Source organism: Phaseolus vulgaris, chromosome 6 (assembly GCF_000499845.2).
Source record: "Phaseolus vulgaris cultivar G19833 chromosome 6, P. vulgaris v2.0, whole genome shotgun sequence".
In the NCBI taxonomy this organism is placed as follows: Eukaryota; Viridiplantae; Streptophyta; class Magnoliopsida; order Fabales; family Fabaceae; genus Phaseolus; species Phaseolus vulgaris.
The window spans coordinates 3,994,855-4,014,949 of record NC_023754.2 but is presented as its reverse complement, the minus strand read 5'-3'; positions in this window follow the sequence as shown (position 1 = coordinate 4,014,949).

Genomic DNA, 20,095 nt, shown 5'->3' with positions numbered 1-20,095 from the left:
TTCTTCAAGTGTAAAGTAGCCTGATCTATATGGAGTATGTGTTGTCAATGGATCGGGGAGAAATCAATCAACCATTGTGAAGCTTGAATACATCTCCTACACTTTAATCTTAGATGGGCATCCCAAATAGTAAATAAAGTATGAGGATGTATGTGGTTAGTAGTGGTAGGAGAGACCAGGAAACAAAGAAATAAAATCAACTTCAAGAAGGATAAAATGAACAACATAGATATTTTTATAGTGGCTCAATTGAAGACGTGGTCTTAAATCATGAACAAAGAAAAACTAGGAGACTTTGCATATTAAGAGTGTTTGAACCTAATGAATGTTTGAATTCTATGAGAAAGAAAAAAGATAAACAATAGGTGGAATTTAAGGAGCAAGAATGGTAATGGAGTGGATGAGGAGTAGTGTCTCTTTACAGGTAGAGAATTAAAAGAGTTGTTATAGAGTAATGTGGAAGGCAAAGGTGTGATGGCAGTGGCTGGGCTATGAAGGTGAAATAGATAGAAGTATATGAGACAAGGAGAAAAGTTTTATAACAGGTAAAAAGGAAAAGGAATGAAGAAAATAAGGGGAAGCATATTGGTTTATGAGGGGAGTGAAAGGAATAAAGAGTACATGGTGAGGAAGAAAGCTGGAATATAAGAAGGTGTGGATAATGCAGTGTGGAGAAATAGTAGAATCAGATGTAGTCTAAGGCAGTGGTGTTCCTTTTCCTTAATCGAATTTTAATTACTTTCTTAATTGTTGTTCTTAGTACATATATTTGAGAAGGATCTGAAAGATGCACAATGTATTTTAATCTTTATAAGCATGTAGAAGCTGTTAGGGTATTGTTCTTTGAAGTTCCAATATAGTCTTGATACTCATCTTAGCTTAAGGTTGGGAAGGGAATTGTTGGTTGGTTTTGCAGGTAAAAGAAAGAATGCTTGGCTATGCAAAGAGATGGTTTATGATGCCTAAAACTTTAGAGAATATTTCGTGTAATAGAGATGTTTTAAAACATATATAAGAATTTGAGAGTTTTTATTATTTAATACTGGAGTTGAATTATGCACAATATGGCAGTGATAACAAATATATTGTAACATTTATGTGAACAATATCTCAGCATTTTATTTTAAGTGAAATTCATCATACGGGTAGCTATAACAAATGTACACGCGGTATTTACATGGAATGATACGTCAATATTTTTATTCAATAGGTAAATGATATGTTATCATTTAGAAAGAGTCATTAATTAATTATAGATGTTGTTACAAGAACACTAGAACACTAGAATCAGGTTGACAAGATTTAACTCTTATACAAATCTTCTAATCTTGGGCTGGACTCTCTCAGTTTCTTCTTGGGCTGGATACTCTGGGCTTCTCCTCACGTTTGGTGCTCTCGGCTTCTCCTCAAGGTAGGTGCTCTCGGCTTCTCTTCCAGCTAGGTGCTCTCGGCTTCTCCTTCAGCTAGGTGCTCTCGGCTTCTCCTTCACACAGATGGGGGGTATACCTGCAAGTCGCTCAGATGCCAAAGTCAGAAACGATGTAATGTTCATCAGACAAAAATCACTCTTACCTACCTCTTACGTTGACCTCCTATTTATAGGGTTTCTTTAATGGGCTTTTCACTTTACCTTTGGATTTTCTTTCTACACCGTTTTATTATTTACGCACCCCCTAACGTAGGTTTCTATTTAATTGGGCCTTATTATAATAATATTTATATTTTGTTTTATTCTTTTATGTATAGCCTCTCGGTTATGTCTATTATTTAGCTTTCGGCTTAACCTCTCGGTTTTAGCCTACCAGTACAATAGAAATCAAAACAATATATATATATATATAAGGATAAATTAAATATATATTTTAACAATTTGAAATATATATATATATATATATATATATATGAATTATAATATTAAGTTTTTTTATAAGACATATTCACAACAATACTGATATTTCACAATTAGGTAAACATATCATTTCTCAACTATCATGTATCTGGTATATATATATATATATATATATATATATATATATATATATATAAAAGAAAACATATTACAAAATCCAAAACAAAAGTCTTCACACCAAACAAAATCTTGTTTTTCCTTTACTACCAAACTCATTTATGAAACTTTAAAATTTAAGCATCTACTTAGAGTCATGTAATATTTAGGATTATTAAAAGAATTTACCAACAATATTGAATCACTTTCCATACATAAATAAGATTCATAATTCCCTTAATTAAGCTTATCTACGAGCTTCACCTTCAAGACAATATCAATCTCCATATAAGAATAAAAAGTTCTCATGTAGTTCTCCTATCACATGAAGAATAACACCATCATCATTACATTTTTCATAACTTAGAGGGCTAGTTTCCAAATCATCATAAAATTTGTGAACCTTTTGCAAACATGAATATTAATATTGAGAGAATTTTAACAATTACAAATTTCTCAATATTAATTTGGAATGATATATTACATCGGTTCTTAGAAACAACAAGTGTAATATATTTTTTTTTACTCAGAATGATCCATATTACATCGGTTAAGTCATCTAACCGATGTAATATATGGTCCATATTAAAAAAAAATGATTTTTTTTCATAAAGAGTGGGTGGGTCATAAACGTCACATAGGTAACCACTTACAGACACACGGGTAACCAGTTTTGCGTGTGCCAGAACCTGTGGCTGGGAAACCAGCTCTGGTAGGGTTATTACATCCGTTAAGCTATCTAACTGATGTAATATAAGATTTTTACATCGGTTAAGTCATCTAACAGATGTAATATATGGTTTTTAGTAAAAAAAATTGTTTTTTTTTCGTGAAGAGTGGGTGACCATAAATGTTACATAGGTAACCACTTACAAACACACGGGTAACCAGTTTTGCGTGAGCCAGTATATGTGGAGGAACTTGTGGCTGGATAATTCTGGTAGGGTTATTACACTGGTTAAGCCATCTAACCCTAACCGATGTAATATATGGTTCTTATTAAAAAAATTGATTTGTTTTTCATGAAGCGTGGGTGACCATAAACGTCACATAAGTAACCACTTACACACATACGAGTAACCAGTTTTGCGTGCGTCACATAAGTAACCACTTACAGACACACAGATAACCAGTTTTGCGTGTGCTACGAGTCATATATTATAATATAGAGCCAATGTCACATCCTCACCAAATGTCACGTCTGCAGCGTCAATTAATGTCACGCAAACGGTGTCAAGTCTGTGTTAGTGACAGAGGGTTTTAATAAAACATTTTTCATTTTTTTATAGTATTAAACCCAAGAGGATTACCATGCTTTCCATTTTCGAAACTTTCCATATAACGTGTGTGAAGTTTTAAAAACATTTTTTTTATCAGCAAAGAATTAATAAAATTAAAGATGGGACACTTCTGGGATGTCCCAACCCGTATACATCAGCCAAGAACCCCCTACTAAGAAGACCTTTGGTTCTTGAACACCAGAGAGCACATACCAGGCTCACAAAAAAACCTGCAGAACAATGTAGTTTCACATCCTAAAAAACTACTATGAGCAAATAAAGTGCATTTTCCAGCAAAGTGCCATTCAAACTAAACAAATAACCATTATCAATCAGTAAAGCAAGATTTTGGTAGCTTCAAAACTGGATGGAAGAAATTGGATAATTCACCACAACCAATTTCCCAAGTCTCCAATCAGCAAAGGCGCATTGATACTATGAGAGCAACAACACAACAAACCAGAATTTACATAGTATTTGTGTTGATAAAAGCATCCACTCTTCAAAAAACGCCTCTCCTATACTTCACATTGAGCATAACCTACCTCCATAACAGCCAACAACTACACTCATTGCTTCTAGACGTGATAACCTCACACCCAAGATCAAATTAAGCACCACCAAGATCAAAGATAATGCACTCACCTGATAAGATGTGCTCAATTAAGCATGAAAAGCGCAACATTTGTGTTTCAAATTTGCACCAGCTCCTTCCCGGTACACCATGTGGATTTGAATCAACACAATGAATTTTCCATCTAATTAAAAAACAAGCCCCTAGGACTCCCCTAATCCTGCTCTTTGTAGCTACTAAACTAGTTCCAGCTGAGCTGCTCCTCCAAGACATAAAATAAACCAGTTGCTTGAGGCTTGATCTCCACCACTGGAATTTGTAATTCAAAATGAGCTTCACTTTTCCAAAGCAAGACAGATAGGGGAGATAACAACCACAAAATGCTCCAATTAATGCTCCAATTTTAAAACCTGCAAAGGTAAAAGTAGAACAAAGTAACATAACACCAAAAAGATTGTCCATCATGGCTCCCCTTGATGGCACCAAACCACCACACCTTAAAACACCAAAAGCAACCTATGTTCCATTAATGGATCCCGAATTTCAACCACCAGCATAGTCTTATCATCCGAGCTAGCCTCTTGGACAAAGCCATTCTTTACCATGTGGATCTATGATCTGTGTCAACTGTTTCCTCATAAGATACCTTATTATGCACCCCATCAACACCTATAAATACATCTTTTATAACCACAACTCAACACCAGAAACAGGTAAAACACCACCCACCACAAACACCTGTTTTGAAATAACTTATGATCAAACAACCACAACCCAGGATATCCCCCCACATCATCCTTCAGCAAAACTCAAACCAGCAACTAGGTAACAACTAAGCAGTTTCCAGTAATTGTTTACGTCCCTCTGCTCCAATAAACAGGATGCCTCTCCACTACTCAGCATACCTGTTCAACATCATATGCTAGCTGTAAAGAGTGACTCCCAAAGCTCTCCAAAAAACTAGCACTAGGATTACCTCTATGTACATTCGTACCAACCTACTCCCAACTCCCTTCTCTCCTTATACAGTTTCTCAAGTCAAACTGCAACCTCCTAATCTGCCTCTCTAGAATTGGTGCCCCACTACTTGATGTTTTTTATACAAATAGACGGATTAAGTAACCAATCTGCAAAAGATTAAGTGTGAAAATATGCCCTATGCTTCATCCACAACCACGACTTGAGCTGAGCCATCTGAAAAATCTCTTCAACATCAACTACTCCTTGCTTAAACAGGGTTGAGATTCTTTGATCCCAAATACACCTTACAATAGCAACCCAAAATCCTTTCAGGACTAGATTTTGCTTACTACTGGCTTGAGCTATAAGAAAACTCACAAAATGGTCCTTTTGGTCATTGTGTTAAATAAACAGGATACCTAACCATTTGAGGCATAAGGACCAAACATGTTGTGCATATTTGCATTCTATGAAAAAATGTTGGCAATACTCCTCCTTAACTTGATATAGCACACAAACTATTGAATTCATCTGAACTCCTCTTTTACTCAGACCCTCCCTAGTTGGGATCCTATTTACAAAATCCCTCCAGGTTGTTGTTAAAACATTGGGAAACGCTTTAGCTTTCCAAAGATACTCAAAAGTAGCATGATATGTATCTTTGGTTCCCTTAGTTAGGCTTTTATATGCTAAATTGACGGAGTAATTCTCTAGTTCCTCTATCCCCCACACTCGGATATCATTCGTGTTTTTATTTACATTAGCCCTTACTATACATTCAAATAAGTTTGCTTCTAGCTCCGATTCCCACTCAAATCTATCTCGTCTCCATCCTAACCTCCATTTCCAATCCGAGCCTTCCCACACCCCTACATCTTCAAGTTTTTGCTCCTGATTTACCGACAAGGAAAACAGTCTCTGGAACGAGGATTTAAGGCTTGAGTCACCAATAGACACATCCTCCCAAAATATAACCTTATCTCCCCTACCTAATTTCCATCGTACCTCTGCTTGGAACCATCAATCACCCCCTCCTTCCCTACACACCTTTACTAGGTCTCTCCACCACCATGATTAATATTTTACTGACAGATGCTCCGCCCCATACTTTGACTCTAGCACCTCCTTCCACTTCCCTCTCTCTTGAGACATAAACCACCATCTCCACTTGGCTAAGAGAGCAAAGTTGAACTTTCTGATGTCTTTGAACCCCAACCCTCCCTCTTCTTTCGGTTTACATAAGTCTTCCCAACTTACCCATGATATCGGTCTATTCTCTTTGCCCCACCCCCACATAAACCTCCTTTGAATACTTATGATACTTTTATAGATTGACTCCAACGCTTTGAAAACTGAAAGATTGAAAAGAGGTATTGTAGTGAATACAGACTTAATTACACATATTCTTCCTGTCATTGATAAGAACCACCCCTTCCACACACTTAGCCTTGTTTTAAGTTTGTTTAGTACAGGTTCCCAGAACGACTTCTTCCTTGGATTTCCTCCCACTTCTAGACCCAGGTATTTGAACGGTGTTCCCGACTGATTGAAATTCAAAAACTTCGAATAGCAAAGAAGATTATTCCAAACAACTGAGTTTGCAAAGTAAACAACTTATCCCTAACATATTATATTGTGAGATAAGTAAATTCTCATTCCATAATTCCATAATTTCATAAATTTAGTTTTAATGTTAATACTATGAAAAAATTATTAAATAGAAATTAATTTTTAAAACTAAAATAATTATTTTTTATTTGACTAAATTAGAGACTATCTTATAAATTAAAAAAGTTATTGATATCTAAAGTAATTTTTATTATTAATAAAAATTTATAAAATAGTTTCTAATTTGGTATTTAACCATTAGTTACCAAAATTTTAGTCACTTACTATTTTATATTTTATTTTAAATTAGTCTCTATTAATCTTTTAAAGACTAATTTAAAATATAAAACATTAGTAACTAAAACATTGATAACTAATTTAGATATCAATTTAAAAACTATTTTATAAAATTTTATTAATAATAGAAATAATTTTAAATACTAATAATATTTTAGTGTCTAAATTAATATCTAATTTAATCAATATAATGACTAATTGTTTTGTCTTGTTTAGTTATGATTTAATAATTTTCTTATAATTGAATAACAACGGTTACATTAGATTTTTCAAGAAAACATGAGATATCACCAAACTATAGTATAACCAAACTCTTTGCAAAAATATCCCCTAACATTATATCTTATACTTCAACCATTACTTGTGTCATATTAAAATGTTGTTAAAAGAGAAAATATTAATATGTAAGAGTACGAAACTAAATTGATGTAAAAGAACTTCAAGAACTTATATTTAAATAAAAAAAAGTTATTTAAAAAATACTCTTAATATAAATACATATCATACCAACAAAAAAGAATTTTCTTGAATTTTATTTCTTCTAAAAATGTGGGATATTTTAACATTAATAAAGAAAGAAACTTTAAGATAACATAAATATGTTTCTTTAAGCTTTTAATAAACCTCGTCCACTTTATCTAAAGAATGTTGGACAAACATATAATCACTCTCCATCCATATAAAGGTGCAAGCAATTTTGGGTCTAAGAGTTGTAGAAATCCCGTCATATGTGGACAAAACTCCCAAATTAACCCGTTACTCAATATGAATGATAGGATATTTTCTAGTTTTATACATTTATTTCAACCCTAAAACACTCCTATAAACATGCACAATTATACTTGCTTTCCTAGCTTCAAAATAGAAAAGTCATGCATAGAATTATTCACATAATTTTTAGCAAAAGATTAGAAAGAGTACGTGTTTTAACCATAGTAGCATTAGTACTGCTATCTGCCATACAAAACCAGCAAATAATTTGCTCAAAGATATGATATCTGCCCTACAAAATCAGAAAATCATCTCCATAAAATACCTGTCACTTACCTCTTTATATGGATCTGTCACTGAAAATATCTTTTATTCGACTATGTAACTCCATGATGTTTCGACAAATAGTATGAATATATACAAGTAGTACATTCATTCTAAATTTAACTAAAGAGGGAAAGAATCAATAATTAAATACTAGAATCATAACACATAAAGACAAAATAAAGATTATTCACCTCTATAAAGAGAAACAACTGATAATTAGAAAATACACCCAATTAATATTAGGATCCTTCTATAACTCTAGTATTCGTATATTCTTAAAAGATTGAGGACTTAAAGCTTTGGTATAAATGTCAGCCAGTTGTTCTGTGGTGGAAATGAGAAGCAAATGGATGAGAGTCTTCTTTAATTTTTCTCTAACAACGTGACAATCTATTTCTATATTTTTTTGTACGCTTGTGAAACACTGAATTTGCTGCAATGTATCTTGCCGAGTCATTGTCACAGTATAAAAGAGATGGTTGCTCAAAAGGAACTTTGAAATCTTGAAGAAGATAAGTTAACCATTGAATTTCACATGTAATCGTGGTCATTGCCCTGTATTCAGCTTCACAAGAACTCTTTGATATTGTTCCTTGCTTTTTTGATTTCCAGGATATGAGAGAATTCCCAAGATACACACTAAAACCAGTCACTGATTGTCTTGAATCATTACAGGTGCCCCAATCACTATCACAAAAGGCTTTGAGATGAGCAAAAGTGTTGGAAGAAAAAAATAAACCAAGACTTGGAGCTCCTTTAATATATCTAAGAATTCTAATCGCTGCAGTATAGTGAGCAATTGTAGGCTTAGCAAGAAACTAAGAAAGTTGTTGCACATAAAATGTTATGTCAGGTTGGATATTAATTAGTTGTTAGAATATATGGCCTTAAACGAGAGGGGGGGGGGGGTGAATTGTTTAAGAGGGATTTTCGCAAACTTTGAAGGTATAATGAAAATCAATGCTAAATTACAGAGAAAAGAATCAAGGAAACAAATACCCAAAACTGTTTTAAGATGATATCAGAAAAACAATCGGTAGTTTTTATCAGCAGTTAATAAAAACAGCTTAAAACAAATATATGTGAGATCAGGGAAAGAGAGAATCACACAAACAGATTTATACCGGTTCACTCTTACACCAAGAGCTACATCTAGTCCCTAGAAACCACTAGGTAATCCACTATGCAATCAAAACCAGATTACAAACATCACACACCAAAGTAGTGACCTTGAACCCCTCAAGAAACACACTACCTTTGGAAAACCACACCAAGAATGTTGATCTTGAACACCTCAAGAACACACAACACTCCTTGGCAACACAACTACAGAAATACTGTAATCAAGGTAGAAGGGAATAGAATACACCTGGGTATTACAAAGCTTAAAGTTCAGAATTACAACCCAATCCTATTCCACACACTTAAGAATGATCCAAAGCTCTTTCAAATCTTGGAAAAAATGTTTTGATAAACTCTTTTTCTTACATCAAGATTAGGAGCGTAAAACCACCTTTATATAGACTAACCAAGTGGTCAAAAGCATTTAATAAAGGAGCCAAGTTAGTTAGGATCATTTAAAACATATTAAAAGCGCTTAACAAAATTTTGTTAAGGTTTTCAGGAAAACAATCGATTGTTTTGTCAATATAATCGATTGATTTGGTTTGACAGCAAAGTCAACCAAGTCAAACAGCTTTCAACCTTTTTCAAAAACTACTAAGGTAAAACAACTTGTTGAAATTTTGGCAGCTTTTTAGAAAACACGTCTTTTGAAAAGGTTAAAGATTCAAATGAACTTGGATCATCTTAAGGAGTGAATTAACAAGTTTCAAACAACTAGACAACACACATAGCCAGCAGCAAGGTCTTCAAGCTTTCCTCTTGAATTTGGAGACATCAAAGCATCTTGTTCAACAATTTCCCCCTATTTGATGAAGACAAATCCCTGGTTTGTTTGTGTTGTTGTTTTTGAACTTGAAAGGTCCTGCAAAATAGAATTTGTGCATATACAAAGCAAGTATACCAAGGCACACAAAACCAATTTTCTGCATAAGCCTTTAAGCAGAAAAACCAGTCAAATAACCATAAAAACCAGTGCCAAAATGAGACTTGTGTGCAGCATAAGTATGGTGAATAAGAGCATTATAGCAGCATAATTTAAACCATGATAAAACCAGATAACCCCATAGTGTAGCAGCAACAACACAACACATAAAATCACACCATTCTCCCCCTATTTGTCTTCTCAAATAGAATGAAAGAAGGGATACAAACAACAGAATTTCCAGCATTGAAAACCAGCATATAGCAGCAACATAATACACCAGAAAACCAGTGTGTGTAGCAACACCATTGCAACAACAAATCTTTGATACCATATCAAAATTGCAGCAAAAATCTATTGTGTATCGGAGCTATGACAGCAGCAGAATCAAAGTACCATAGATGCCAAAATTTTCAGCAGGGAGACCATAGTTTCTCCCCTATCTTTTCTTCATCCAGTAGTTCAAGTTGGTCAAATGATTGCTCAAGAGGTGGATTTGGTAGAAATATTCTTTCTTCTGTTAAGAGCAAACCTTACAGATGTTGCAAAGATACATTCAGAAATATTCATCAACCCCATGAACACCAATGTGGTTGTCATTCATAAAAAGCTTTGAATTTCAAGGAAAACAAAGAATATATCTCTTTATGATCTAATTCAGAGGCACAAAGAATGCATATTTGACTCATAATGGGTTATGAAAAAAAATAAACAGTTGTAATCATGCATAAGAAATCATAACAACTTTATTCAAATGTTCCAAAGGTAAAACAATCGGTTGTTTCGTGAAAACAATCGGTTGTTTCGTGAAAACAATCGGTTGTTTTTCTGAGACAGCAAGAAAATGTTATTTTTCAAAGCAAATCATCTCTCATAGTGATGGAAAATGCATAATGAAATACATTTATACATTTGCATTACCTCAAGCATGTTTAGAATCTCATTTGGTCTTATGAAGCCAAAAGCATAGGATGAACATATACAACTTACTTTACAAAGGATGAACATATACAAGTTACTAAGCCTCTCATACCACACTGCGTTGGAGCTTGCTTAAGCCCATACAAGGCCTTTTTCAACTTGTATACAAGGTTAGGATGTTGATGATCTTCAAAGCCCGGTGGTTGTTCAACATAGACTTCATCATTGATGATTCCATTGAGGAAAGCACTCTTAACATCCATTTGAAACAATTTGAATCCACTCATACAAGCAAAGGCCAACAACAACCTTACAACTTCTAATCTTGCAATTGGAGCAAAGGTTTCACCATAATCTATGCATTCTTCTTGACTATAACCTTTAGCCACAAGCCTTGCCTAATTCCTTGTAATTACTCCAGATTCATCCAGCTTGTTTCTGAAAACCCATTTGCATCCAATGATGTTCTCCACTGAAAGATCCCTTGGAATTCTCCATTCCTTTGACAACTCTTCCTGTTGTAGAATTTCAACCGGTTGTTTCGCAGAATCAATCGGTTGTTTTTTTCTGAACAGGATTCCAGCTTCACCAAGGTGATGTTGTGCTCATCTTCTTCTGCATAAACCTTTGTAGAACCCTGATCACTATGAATGATTTCATCAAACACCACATGGATAGACTCTTGCACAGTTATAAGTCATCAACATTGTTAGAATATATGGCTTTAAACTAGAGGGGGGGTGAATTGTTTAAAGAGAATTTTCGCAATCTTTTAAGCCTGAAATGAAATTACTTCAAGAATACCTTGATTTAGAAATCAGTTTTTCAAAACACAAAGCTTAAAGCACTGCACCAGCAAAACAATCAGTTGTTTCGCAGAAACAATCGGTTGTTTCTACCAGTAAACAAATAACAAAACTGAAATTAAAGAGTTAGGGATAGAGAAAATGTACACATGTTTATACTGGTTCACTCCAAACCCAGAGCTACATCCAGTCTTCTCATAAACCTCTGAGGAAATCCACTAAGCAATCACACCTTGATCACTTACACCACAACCAAGAAAGTGACCTTGATCCCCTCAAGACACACACTTCTCTTGGCCAACACACCAACACTAAGATTCTTGATCTTGATCTCCTCAAGAACACACAACAAATCTCAGCAAGCACACAAACGAAACTTGTTCAACAGAGTACAAGGATTACACTTGTTACAGAAGATAATATGAAATCAATACAAGCATAATCCTATTCCACACACTTTGATCAATCACAAACTCTAAGCAATCTCAACTCTTTGAAAAACTCAAAATCTGTATTCAAAATCTTGTTACTCAAATATGTTTTTCTGAATTTATTCAAAGATGTTGTTTGTTATCAAATCTTAACAAACTCTTTTATTGCATTTAAAGATTGGTCAAAGCATTTAAAGACTAAAGCGTAAGCAATTAAAACTTTTAAAGCTCGGTCAAAGATAAAACAATTTTTCTGTTATGGTACCAAAACAAACAATCGGTTGTTTCCTCGAATCAATCGGTTGTTTTGGTTTTAACAGCTCAACCATTTGAAAAACAGTTTTCAATCTTTTCTAAAAACATCTAAGTATAAACAATCGGTTTTTTCGACAAAACAATCGGTTTTTTTTAACTGAGTTTGAAAAACATTTTTCTTTCAAAAAGATTGAGAATGCTTATGCTTTGGATTCAATCAAGAGGTGGATTACATACACAATCTACCCCATATCCTAACTAAAACAGCACAACAACAGCAAGCACAGCCAAGCTTCAACATCCTTCAAAGGGTTTAGATTCTTCAAAGCTTGAACACCACTTGGTTCAACAATCTCCCCCTATTTGATGAAGACAAATCTCTGGTGCTTGTGTTTGATCTGATTGAATCTGAAGTAGTACCTGCAAAAATATCATTTATACTATCCAATGCTTACAACAACAGGTTAGATTTTTATACATTCAAAGCATAAAAATGATAAACAATCGGTTGTTTACATGAAAAATCAGTTGTTTCTATCAGCAGCAACAGAAAACAGTTTTAAATAAGAGATTTAACAGTTTATACAATTTCAGATAAAGATATATAAGAACCTATACAAGAACCAATTAATTCTCCCCCTATTTGTCTTCACAAATAGACTTTAGCATGTATGAAAACAAATTTAGGAGAGATTATTAAGATCAAGAATACCTAATTCATTTCTTAGGAAGAAAAACCTCTCTTTTGGTAATGGTTTCGTGAAGATGTCAGCTAATTGCAGTTTGGTCTCCACAAACTTCACTTCACAGTTCCCATTGTTTACATGATCCCTGATGAAATGATGTCTTATCTCAATATGTTTGGTCCTTGAGTGTTGAATCTGATTTTTGGTAAGATTGATGGCACTTGTGTTATCACAAATCTGAGGAACCTTGCTGATTTGTAATCCAAAGTCTGCAAGTTGTTGTTTGAGCCACAAAATCTGTGCACAACAGCTTCCAGCAGCAATATACTTCGCCTCAGCAGTAGAGAGAGCAACACATGCTTGCTTCTTGCTATGCCATATGATTAGGCTTGAGCCAAGAAGGTGGCAAGTGCCACTTGTGCTCTTTCTATCTAGCTTGCAACCTACAAAGTCAGAATCTGAATAACCAATTAAATGAATTGGAGAGTGAGAAGGATACCATAAATTAATAGATGATGTTCCTTTGAGATATTTCATAATTCTTTTTGCAGCTTTGAAGTGTGACTTTTTAGGATTTGCTTGATATCTTGCACATAGAAACACCGCAAACATGATGTCCGACCTACTAGCTGTTAGATAAAGCAAAGAGCCAATCAATCCTCTGTATTTTGTTTGATCTACACTCTTTCCAGCAGCATCAGCATCCATGTAACAACTTGATGACATTGAAGTGCTTGCTTCTTTGCAACTCTCCATTTCAAATTTCTTGAGAATCTCTTTGCAATACTTTGATTGACTTAGAAAAATTCCATCCTTTGTTTGCTTAACCTGCAATCCAAGAAAGAAAGACAGTTCTCCCATCATAGACATTTCAAACTCACCTTTCATTGCAACCACAAACTCTTCACACAAACTATCTTGTGTAGCACCAAAGATGATGTCATCAACATAGATTTGCACAAGAATTATTTCTGCATTTGACTTTTTGATGAAGAGAGTCTTGTCTATCATTCCCCTTTCATAACCATGAGATAGCAGAAAGTTACTAAGCCTCTCATACCACTGTCTTGGAGCTTGCTTCAGTCCATACAAAGCTTTCTTCAACTTGAAGACATGGTTGGGATACTTATGATCTTTAAAGCCTGGTGGTTGATCTACAAAGACTTCCTCATTGATGTAGCCATTCAAGAAGGCACTCTTGACATCCATTTAGAAGAGCTTGAAACCACTCATACAAGCAAAAGCCAGCAGCAGCCTCACAGCCTCCAATCTAGCAACAGGAGCAAAAGTTTCACCATAGTCTATACCCTCCTCTTGATTATAGCCCTTTGCAACTAGCCTTGCCTTGTTCCTTGTGATCACACCATCTTAATCTAGCTTGTTCCTGAAAACCCATTTCGAACCAATAATATTCATTTCATCAGTTCTAGGGACAAGAAACCATACCTCATTCCTTGCAAACTGATTCAACTCTTCGTGCATAGCTTTAATCCACTTCTCATCCTTGAGAGCTTCCTCAATTGACTTTGGTTCAATTTGAGAGACAAAAGTTGTGTGCCCGCAAAAGTTTCAGATGGAGCTACGCGTGGAGACACCTTCCTTTATCTGCCCTATGATGTTATCCACTGACAGATCTCTAGGAATCCTCCACTCCTTGTGATGGATATCCACTAGGAGAGGATTTTATTAATGAAGGAAGAGGATTTTCACCTACACATTTGAAGTTCTTCCTTCTAGTCTTCTCACAAATTAAAAGAAGTCAAAGAGAAGATCAAGCCTAAAGATAAAGAAGTCTACAAACTCTCAAATAATAGGCTTCATATTAAATATCTCTCTTCATAGTTTCTTTTAAAATTGTAAATAATATAGAATAATGTTTAGAAAGGTGCTTAGAGGGAAACATGAGACACCTCTTTTGTAAAAGCATCTTTAGGCTTTAGTTTAGCAAATTCTAGAAGCTTGGGGAGTGAGCTTAGTAAGGGGGGTGCGATCTTAGGAGTTTTTTGGGTAGCTTAGGGAATAAGCTGTGTAAATGACCAGCCCTTACTCCTATAAAAGGAGGGCTTAGGTCCTTCACAATGGAGATTGGAATTTTATAGTAGAGAGACTATACTCAAATTTGGAGAGAAATTGTGAGTCTTGAGTCTTCTTCTTCCTTTGCCTTATCTTGTGAGCTATGGTGAGCTTCAAGTGGCGGCATTCCATCACTTATCTTGGGTCAAGGAACCAAGTGGCGTGAAGTGTCTTCCAATTCTCAAAATCCAGCAAGCTTCTTCTATAAGTGTTCTTCTTCCTTCATGTTCTTTCAATTTCATTCGGCAGTTTTTAATTTCCTAGTCTTTCCTTTCATTTGCACCGTTTAATTCTGTTTTCCAGCTTTGTTTCTTTATTTTGGTTCGGGTCAGTAGCTTAGTTTCTCATTTCTGTCCAGTTTTCAATTCTTGTCTTCATTCCTTGTGTTTTGATTCCATTTGACAATATATGGACTTCCATATGAGTCTTGGTTGCTGCTAAGTCTTGGTGAGTTCTTGAATTAGAACATTGATCCAATTCTAAGTAAGGTGCCATTTATGACCAACTCAAGTTGCTCCTAAGAATGTCAAAGAATCATGTATTCTTGTTGTTACATTCATATCACCTTGGGCAACTCACTCTGTTGCAGAATTTCAATTGGTTGTTTCTGCGAATCAACCGGTTGTTTTTCTGCGAATCAACCGGTTGTTTTTCTGCGAATCAACCGGTTGTTTTTCTGCACAGATTTCCAGCTTCTCCAAACTGATGCTCTGTTCATCTTCTTCAGCACTGGTCTTTGGGATTTGATTGATTCTGCGATCTACCTCATCAAATAAAACGTGAACTGATTCTTCTACAGTCATCAACCTCTTGTTATAGACTCTATATGCATGACTTGTGAGTGAATACCCTATGAAGATGCCAAGATCCGCTTTCTCATCAAATTTTCCCAAGTTTTCCTTTCCATTGTTGAGAACGAAACAACTGCAGCCAAAAACTCTAAGATGGTTGATGTTAGGCTTCCTTCCATTGAAGAGTTCATATGGAGTTTTCTTCAAAATGGGCCTAATAAGCACCCTATTCATCACATAACATGAGGTGCTCACTGCATCTGCCCAAAAGTACTTAGGAAGAGATGATTCACTAAGCATTGTCCTTGCTAGCTCTTCAAGAGACCTGTTCTTCCTCTCTACCACTCCATTCTGCTGTGGTATTTTTGGAGCAGAGAAGTTGTGCAGAAACAATCGGTTGTTTATACTAGTAAACAAATAACAAAACTGAAATTAAAGAGTTAGGGATAGAGAAAATGTACACAGATGTTTATACTGGTTCACTCCAAACCCAGAGCTACATCCAGTCTTCTCAGAAACCTCTGAGGAAATCCACTAAGCAATCAAACCTTGATCACTTACACCTCAACCAAGAAAGTGACCTTGATCCCCTCAAGACACACACTTCTCTTGGCCAACACACCAACACTAAGATTGCTGATCTTGATCTCCTCAAGAACACACAACAAATCTCAGCAAGCACACAAACGAAACTTGTTCAACAGAGTACAAGGATTACACTTGTTACAGAAGATAATATGAAATCAATACAAGCAGAATCCTATTCCACACACTTTGATCAATCACAAACTCTAAGCAATATCAACTCTTTGAAAAACTCAAAATCTGTATTCAAAATCTTGTTACTCAAATCTGTTTTTCTGAATTTATTCAAAGATGTTGTTTGTTATCAAATCTTAACAAACTCTTTTATTGCATTTAAAGATTGGTCAAAGCATTTAAAGACTTGAGCGTAAGCAATTAAAACTTTTAAAGCTCAGTCAAAGATAAAACAATTTTTCTGTTATGGTACCAAAACAAACAATCGGTTGTTTTGGTTTTAACAGCTCAACCATTTGAAAAACAGTTTTCAATCTTTTCTAAAAACATCTAAGTATAAACAATCGGTTGTTTCGACAAAACAATCAGTTGTTTTTAACTTAGTTTGAAAAACATTTTTCTTTCAAAAAGATTGAGAATGCTTATGCTTTGGATTCAATCAAGTGGTGGATTACATACACAATCTACCCCAGATCCTAACTAAAACAGCACAGCAATAACAAGCACAGCCAAGCTTCAACATTCTTCAAAGGGTTTGGATTCTTCAAAGCTTGAACACCACTTGGTTCAACAAACATCACCAGATCAGACTCTTTATTCTTGAAGTTTCTTTACATAGGTCATGAATTTTGACTTGTGAAGAATATGAGTAAGGTGTATATGCTCTTGAACCATAAGCATCACTTTGATCATTCTTCATCATAGCACCTGTACTTGAAAGGTCCTATAACACAAAATTGATGCATATACAAAGCAAGTATAGCACCAAGATAACAAGACACACACAAACCAGTTTTCTGCATATACAACATTAGCAGAAAAAACAACCCAAAAAAATTGAAGTAATCAAGTGATTTCAAGTGCAGAGAAGCAACAACATAATGCATCATTTTTAAAGCTATCTTATACAATCAAATCATGCATAAACAACTCCCCCTATTTGCTCTCACAAATAAACAACGAGAAGGGTTGTACAAAGCAGAAATCAGAATGATAATATAGTAGAACAGTAGTACAAACAATGTTGACATTTCAAGAATAGAAAATGATATAGAGCTTTTAAGAAAACAAGTGGATATAATCTTTTATTATCAAATTCTGAGGCACATTCAATGTATATTTGTTCAAAAGCAAGATTTGAAAAAGAGGAATGGTTTAATCATGCATAAGCAAACTTGGCAGCATTATACAAAGATGCCAGAGGAAAAACAATCGGTTGTTTCACAAAAACAATCGGTTGTTTTACTGTGACAACAAAAAGAACATTCTTCAGAACCAAAAATTACCTTTTAAATTGATGAAAATGCAGTATGCAATTTGTTCATGCCTTTGCACTGAGAACCCATATAGATTCAGTCAAAAAGAAGACTTTGAGATGTTCATATGGTCACAAGGCACACACTTACATAAATTGAGAAATGAAAACACACATACTCTCTTTAAAGTTTTTCTTTTGATCAACATTATGCATGTGTCAAGGATGTCTCTTGACATTCAAAGAACCTTGCAAGACATATACAATTGAAAGTACAGGCACAGAGACAAACTTTGCTTTTGATGGTTTTCCCTTTAGTAGTCACTCTTTAAGTCCAAAAGTGATTCTTGGCTGCCAAGGATACCTACAACAAAAGATTAAGAAGCAAGATTTGGTCCCCTTATGAATTTGGGTCCGATGATGTTAGTAGGAACCTTAGGAACCTTAGAAACCTTAGGAACCCATTTCAAAATACCTTTAGGAACAGAAAACCTTCTTACTCTGCAGAATCTAATAGTGTGGCCCCTTTTCATGCAGTAATGACAACTTTCAACCGGTTGTTTCGATTAAACAACAGATTGTTTTTCAAAGAAACTTGAAAAGGGTTTTGAAACATATTTGTTCTTGCTGTTTGGATTAAACCCCAACCCAGCCTAGCCAAAAACACATTTTTGAGAAACAAGAACAATTTCAAGATTGGAGTGGCCTTTGGAAAACTTGTCCATGGTTTTTAAAAGATAGTGAACCTTCTTTTGAAGAGATTCACAATTTTCACAAAAGCTAGAATCACACTTGTAAGAAGAGTTTTTGTAAATCATTTCCAAACTTTCAAAATCTGTTTTTGAATGATTCAACTCTTCTTCCAAAGTCTTGACTCGATTTTCCAACCAGTTGTTTTCAACCGATTGTTCAAAAGGGCCAATCTATTAGCTTCTTCATGAGTCTCATTGAAGGCCTAAAGAAGTTGGCTATAATTTTCAACATTAATGGAAGAGCTTGAACTTACACTGCTTGTGTCACTTTCTTGTCATGTCATTTGACATAAATTTACTTCTTCTTCATCACTTGAAGAAGAACTTGATGAGTCATCATTATAAGCTCTTCTTGATTTTCCTTTCTTCTCATGCTTCTTGAAGTTTTTCCTCTTTTTGTTGGGACATTCAGTTTTAATATGACCCTGTTCACCACATCCAAAGCATGTATATTTGTTAGTGTTAAACTCAGTAGGTTTCTTGTTATCATACCTGTTGAATGAGTCACTTTTTCTGTTTCTCTTCTTTAGGAACTTGCTGAATTTCTTAAACAACAACCTTTATGTTTCTTCTTAACTCTCACTACTTGAGTATTGACAGTTTTTGTTCCCAGCAGCTTGACTTGATCCATATTCTTCTTTTGTCATAAGACAAACCTTTTTTCCGGATTCTGAAGAGAAAGATTCAGCAGAAGATTCTTCTTTGTCCATCAAGGCACTCCTTGGATTCTTGTGATACTCTTCAAGGATATTCCACATTTCTTTTGCATAACTACATTCTGAAACCTTAAGCAATTCATTAGAATCAAGTGCAGATACAATGATGTTCATAACTACACAATCAAGATGTTCTCTTTCAGAAGAAACATTTTCAGATATAGGCATGAGATAGCTATTTGTAATAACATTCCAGATTTTTCTATCTATAGATTCAACAAAGAATTTCATTCTTATGCACCACAGTTCATAGTTCATACCACAGAACAAAGGTGGTTTGTTTAAACAGACACCTTCCCCAAAAGAAATCTTTCCAGCCATTTAAAAAGATTTAGGATCAAAACTTGAATAACTTTCAAGAACCAAGCTCTGATACCAATTGTTAGAATATATGGCCTTAAACGAGAGGGAGGGGGGGTGAATTGTTTAAGAGGGATTTTCGCAAACTTTGAAGGTATAATGAAAATCAATGCTGAATTACAGAGAAAAGAATCAAGGAAACAAATACCTAAAACTGTTTTAAGATGATATCAGAAAAACAATCGGTTGTTTTGTCGAAACAATCGGTTGCTTTTATCAGCAGTTAATAAAAATAACTTAAAACAAATATATGTGAGATCAGGGAAAGAGAGAATCACACAAACAGATTTATACTGGTTCACTCTTACACCAAGAGCTACATCCAGTCCCCAGAAACCACTGGGTAATCCACTATGCATTCAAAACCAGATTACAAACATCACACACCAAAGTAGTGACCTTGAACCCCTCAAGAAACACACTACCTTTGACAAACCACACCAAGAATATTGATCTTGAACACCTCAAGAACACACAACAC